The sequence below is a fragment of the Rana temporaria genome, chromosome 4 (assembly GCF_905171775.1).
Source record: "Rana temporaria chromosome 4, aRanTem1.1, whole genome shotgun sequence".
Classification (NCBI taxonomy): Eukaryota; Metazoa; Chordata; class Amphibia; order Anura; family Ranidae; genus Rana; species Rana temporaria.
Genome location: NC_053492.1, coordinates 181,158,530 through 181,164,918, shown reverse-complemented (window position 1 = coordinate 181,164,918; position 6,389 = coordinate 181,158,530). Strand labels below are relative to the sequence as shown.

General features: G+C 47.3%; 1 non-coding gene across 1 annotated transcript; it reads left to right on the top strand.

Moving 5' to 3' along the window:
* Nucleotides 1-479: 479 nt before the first annotated feature.
* LOC120938441 lies at nucleotides 480-559 on the top strand. The gene has a single exon (XR_005749058.1). It is a non-coding gene; the product is annotated as a small nucleolar RNA SNORD66 (small nucleolar RNA).
* Nucleotides 560-6,389: the final 5,830 nt, after the last annotated feature.

Genomic DNA, 6,389 nt, shown 5'->3' with positions numbered 1-6,389 from the left:
TAACCATATTAGTATTGGTCTAAGTATTGACAATAGAGTTTCAGTGTCACATCAGTTAACAGCTGTGCTAATGCAACAACAAATATATGCAAGTAGACTATGAATTGCTATTTTTAGGAGAGCACTGTCATAAACTGCTCTAATTGAATCCATTTTGGCAGTGAGTAATGCTGGGTATGACAAGTATTTTAATTCCTGCTGATGGGAACAAACGACTCAAGCACTTGAACATGACATTTCAGACAACTACTCCTTCCCATAATCAGGTTCTGCCACCCTGCTGGTCAATTAACACCAGATCACCATCTGATGCTAAGGTCTGATAAAAATTACATAGCAAGGACAATCTGAAAGGTACTGTAAAAATCTTTTCCCTGCTCAGTCATTAAAAGACAACTGTGCTAGAAAAAAAGAATTAATACAATACTAAACACGTATTTATTAAAATTAAGATATATATTTTATTCTATGGCAAAAAATTTGCTTGTTAACAGATTTTTGGAACCACATGTTTGGGCAACTGATAAAGTAAGTTGGGACTTTAAGGAATTGAGTTAAAGGGATACTAAAGGTTTTTTTTTTTTTTTAAACAACATGTCATACTTACCTCTACTCTGCCGTTTGTTTTGTACAGAGTGGCCCCGATAGTCCTCTTCTGGTGTCCTACGGCGGCTCTCGCGGCTCCTCCTCGCAAGAGCTAACCCCCTCTGGGAAGCTCTCTCCCGATGGGGTTACCTTGCGGGAGCGCTCCAGTGTGATACACACCTAGCCGCCAAGTGTATGACTCAGCCTCGCCCCCCGACCTGCCGCGCCGCATCATTGATTTGATTGACAACAGCGGGAGCCAATGGCTGCTCTGCAATCAATCATCCAATGAAAAGCCAACTAGAGCTCGGGGAAAGCAACGTGGAATCGCGCCCAAGCAAATTCGGGGGCTCAGGTAAGTAAAATGGGGGCTTGGGGGGGGGGGGGGCGCTGACTGCAAGGTGTTTTTTTTACCTTAATGCATAGGATGCATTAAGGTGAAAAAACACAAAGCTTTACAACCCCTTTAATGTAAAGGGTTGGCATTACGGTCAAGGAGGTATTTTTATGCTTACTGATTGGTATAGTTTTTAAGGTCCTGGAAATATCCTAATAAGCTTAATATTTAAGCCTGTCATCAAAACAACAATGTGAAGAAAAATAGATCCTAAAATAATTACATACATACAGTATGTATGTTGGCCTTCAAAAGGCTTTACAGTGCCTGTGTAGTCCCATTTTTTTATGTCTTTTTTAATTGATCACTGTTAAAAAGTGATGGGGCCCTTCCCGCTGTCCAACGGGCCCTAGAAACATTTAGTGCAATATCAATGTACAAGTTGAACAACAGCAAATTCCTTATGCTTAAAGGGGTTGTAAAGACAAAAATATTTTCCTCTTAAATTAAAGTCTGACAGTAGCTGATAAAGTAAAAAGTAATGTTTTGCATTATAACTAGTTTGATACCTGTTGAAATCATGCTGTTTTATTCACCTCTGTCACTCCTGAATCATTATTCTCACTGACTTCCTGGTTTGCGGTGCGCATTCATTCTTGCTACATCACGGCCTAATGGGAACTACAGTTCCCATTAGGCTTAGCCTCAATGCCTGTGAGGGATAAGAGAGCATCTTCACGCAGGGCTGTAGTCATAGGGAGGGGGTGAGCACATTCTGCTTTCCATCACGCAAAACGGCTCAGATGCTGGTGGAAAGCAAGAAGAGGAGAGACAGGAAATGGCATTTTCAAACCTGGATTACTGTATTTTGGAGGTCAAAAGGAAAAACGAGGTAAGTGATATTTAAATGCTCTAGCTTACAGAAATCAATTGATCTAATAAAAAACGAACCTCTAGTGTTCCTTTAATCTCGGCCTTGACCCCCATACTACTAAAGCAATCTCCTCCACTTTCCCGTTTGCTTGGGCTCCCAACTCCGTTCTCCCCTGTTTAGGTATCCACCTGACATTCCCAAGCTGCATGTTACTGAGAACCAACTTTGAAGACCTTGTGGGCAGGCTCACACGATTAGCAAAAGAATTGAGCCAGATTCCGGCTTCTTGGGCTGGACGAGTAGCTCAAGCTAAAATGTATTTACTCCCGCATTTCTTATATATTTTTTGTACGTTACCCCTCCCGCTAGTACAGAATCAGATTAAAAAGCTCCAGGGAATTATCATCAATTTTATCTGTCAACAAAAATGCCCCAGAGTGAATAGGGCCATAATGTTATCTCCAGTTCAGCACGGCGGACTTGACACACCAGACATCCAAGCTTATCACCATGCAACCATCTTAGAACAACTGAAAACCTGGTGGTCAGACAAGCAACACACAACCTGGAAACAAATAGAAGCCACCGTACTCCTCACAAACCCGAAACATCTCCTAGCCGCCACTTGGCTTAATCTCAACCCTAAGCGCTCCTCACTGAATACCATCACGGTCTCCACTAGAGTCTGGACTGCATTGTCACAACTTAATGGAGGAATAGCAGTGTATACCCTCTCAAAAATTCCCATAGAAGCCCTACATTTTATTACCCTGTATCTGCCTCTATCAGATTGGATTATAGCTGGCATCACCAACATTGGTATGCTTTTCTCTACATCAGATCTACATCCCTTCGAATATCTGGTAAAGCAATATGGCCTATCCAACTGGACATTTTTCCTCTACTTGCGGATTAGATCCACTCTTTCAAAAATCCACTGGTCAAACTCGGACTCACTGATGCTCCCCCTGATACATTTTTACAATCTTAACGGAACCATAATATACAAAACTCCTCACTAATCCCCCTTCTGATCTACTTTCCTCCTCTATTCGGTATTGGTCCTCTTTGTTGGACCAATCTCCCCCGGAAGCACATTGGCAGAAAGCTCTCATAGTACCCCTTTGCCTGTCTCATTGCATCACCCATTGGGAATCCCTACAGAAGTTGTTTCACAAGTGGTACTTTATCCCTGAAAGGCTTGCAAAAATTTACCCAAATACTTCTCCCAAATGTTGGAGGGGCTGTGAGAATATCGGTTCGCTCTCACACATTTGGTGGGATTGCCCCCCTGTCAAGAAGTTCTGGGAAAAAGTAAAGTCGCTAATTTATTCTTTATGTGGCATATCCTTCCCTACGTCCCTGTCACGTACCTGGTACAGAGCAGAGCCTGGCGTGCAGGGAATGGCAACTCTTGCTCCTCTGACTCCGGAACCCCTGGTAGAGCAGACAGGGAGCGCTAGAGTTCAGAGTCGCACAAGCGCCAGGAAGGTGCCGTGCAGGTCTGCGGTGGTCTCCTGAAGACTCCACAGATGCTGTGCAGGAACTGCAGAGATGCTGGAGGGTAAGACAGCAGACAACAGGAGCTTGGTGCAGATGGCTGGAACAGGCAGCAGGTGGGAGGTGCGCTGTAGTACAGATGCTGGCAGAGTCAGGCAGGCCGGGTCAAACACAGGCGGGCGGATCAGGTACAGAGGGGAAGCCAAAGCAGAGTCAAAGTCCAAGCCGGATCAGTAACAGGCGGGCAGCAGACCGTTTGGAAGGAGGAGGCGGAAGCGAAGTCAGACAAGCCAAGGGTCAGGGCAGGCGGAGAACAGCAGGGTCAATGGTAAGCCAAGGTCACAGGAAACAGGAGCCAATCAGGTAACAGGTATCAGGTAGGGTAAACAGGAACGCTGTTGACTGAGCAGCAAGGGGCTATGGGGAGAGCCCCATTAAATAGCCTAAGTGGCGCCAAAATGGCGTCAGCACGTGCCCGCGCGCGCCGCTATTGCGCGCACCCGTGCGCGCCGCGAACGCGCGCTCCCGTGCGTGCTAATGCGCTATTGCCGCTATTGCGCGCCGGTGCGCGATTAGCGCCACCTAGTGGTCTACCAAGTCCATGACATTGCCCCCCTCCAATGGGCAGCCTCCGGATGCCCAACTGAGACATCTTGAGTGGATGAGCGTTCTTGAAGGACCGAATCAAGCTCTTAGCGTGGATGTTACGTTCAGGTTCCCAGGAGTTTTCCTCAGGGCCGTAGCCCTTCCATTTCACCAGGAACTGAACCTGATTGCGCCTTTTCCTGCAGTCAAGGATAGACTCAATCTCGAATTCTTCCTCACCGTTAACCAAGACCGGTTCGGGTGGATCAGTGCTTCGCCCAGGAAAGGGGTTAGCGACGTCAGGCTTCAGGAGGGTGACATGAAAGACCGGATGGATGCGGAAAGACTCTGGTAATTCGAGTTCATAGGCCACACTATTGATCTTCCTTCTGATTGGAAATGGCCCCATAAACTTAGGCCCCAGTTTCTTAGACGGACAGGCAAGTCTCAAGTTCACAGTAGACAACCATACCAGATCCCCAGGTTCCAGGTTGAGTTCTCCTCTTCGCCTTTTATCAAATACCTCCTTATTATGCTCCTGAGTCTTTGCCATAGTTTCCTGGAGAAGCCTGTTGTTAGCGCTGAAGAAGTCTAATGTCTCTTGGACGGTGGGCACCGTACATTCCGGGACACGATTAGACAAAAATAGCGGGTGGTAGCCGTAATTCGCAAAGAAAGGGGATTGTTTGGTAGCAGAGTGAATTGAATTATTATATGCGAATTCAGCCAGTGGAAGTAGAGAGACCCAATCTTCCTGGGAGAACGAAGAGAAACAGCGTAGGTATTGTTCTAAAGTTTGGTTTGTCCTCTCAGTTTGGCCATTTGATTGTGGGTGATAAGCAGATGAGAACGACAGCTCAATCTTGAGGGACTCGCAGAGCGCTCTCCAGAACCTAGAAGTAAACTGTACTCCACGATCTGACACGATATTTGCGGGGATGCCGTGTAACCGCACAATTTCCTTAATGAAGATTTTAGCAGTTTCGGGAGCAGAAGGTGTACCCCTCATGGGCAGAAAGTGTGCCATCTTGGATAGTCTGTCCACTGTCACAAAAATGGTGGTGAAACCCTCAGAAGGAGGGAGCTCAACAATAAAATCCATGGAGATCATTCTCCATGGTCTCTCTGGTACGGGCAAAGGCTTCAACAGTCCCCAGGCTCTGGATTTGCTCCCTTTACTTCGGATGCACGTGGTGCACGACTCCACATAACTCTTAGGCCTCGTACACACGACAGAGATTCTCGGCAGAATTCGCCGAGAAACTCGGTCAAAACCCGGATTCTGCCGAGAATCTCTGTCGTCTGTACAGTTTTGGCTCGATGGAGCCGCCGAGGAGCTCGACGAGAAAATAGAGAACATGTTCTCTATTTTCTCGTTGGCCGCGTTGTTCTATAGGAGAAGGCGGCCCGCCGAGCTCCTCGGCGGCTTCATCCCAAAACGAGACGAGGAACTCGACGTGCCAAGCACGTCGAGTTCCTCTGTCGTGTGTACGGGGCCTTACAGTCTTTCATAAGCTGGGGCCACCAAAACGTGCGCTGCAAGAGTTCCGAGGTCTTTTGTACCCCAAAATGGCCAGCCAGCTCATGATCATGACAGAGACTCAGGACACTGACCCGTAAGTCTTCCGGCACAAAAATCCTGTCCTCATGCCACAACAAGCCATCTCTGAGTTGCAAATTTGTATCCGAAGAGGAGGCCATTTCTGCAGAGGCCTGTTTGATCCGTGACAATAGGTCATCCTGAAGCAACAGAAAATTTCCCGAAGATAAGATGGTGTCCGGAGGAGCAGGGTTTTCAGAATCGCAGTACATCCGGGAAAGAGCATCGGACTTGGTATTCTTCGACCCTGGCCTGTACGTTATATGGAAAGTGAACCTGGTAAAAAAAAGCGCCCATCTGGCTTGACGTGGTCTTAGTCTCTTGGCTACTCTCAGGTATTCCAAGTTCTTGTGATCTGTATAGATCAAAATTGGGTGCGCTGCACCTTCCAATAAGTACCGCCACTCCTCCAGCGCTGCCTTGATCGCTAAAAGTTCTCGGTCACCCACGTCATAGTTCCGTTCCGCGTCAGATAGTTTGCGGGGAAAAAAAGCAACCGGGTGCAGAAGGGCCTTTGGCCCCTGTCTTTGGGAAAGCACTGCCCCGACTGCCGTCTCCGAAGCGTCCACCTCCAAGATATAGGGCAGGCTGGCATCTGGGTGTCTAAGGACCGGTGCAGACGTAAACAGTTTCTTCAACGCCTCAAAAGCTCCTTGGGCTTCAGGGGACCAACGGAACCGGACAGTTTGTTTGGTTAGGCCAGTTATGGGGGCGATGATGTTGGAAAACCCCCTAATGAACTTTCTGTAGAAATTGGCAAACCCGATAAAGCGTTGGATGCCCTTTTTATCTGTGGGCGCAGGCCACTCAAGGATTGCCGTAACCTTCTGCGGGTCCATCTCGATGCCGTTGACTGAAATAACAAGTCCCAGGAACTGTATGCTTTCACATTCAAACTCACATTTTTC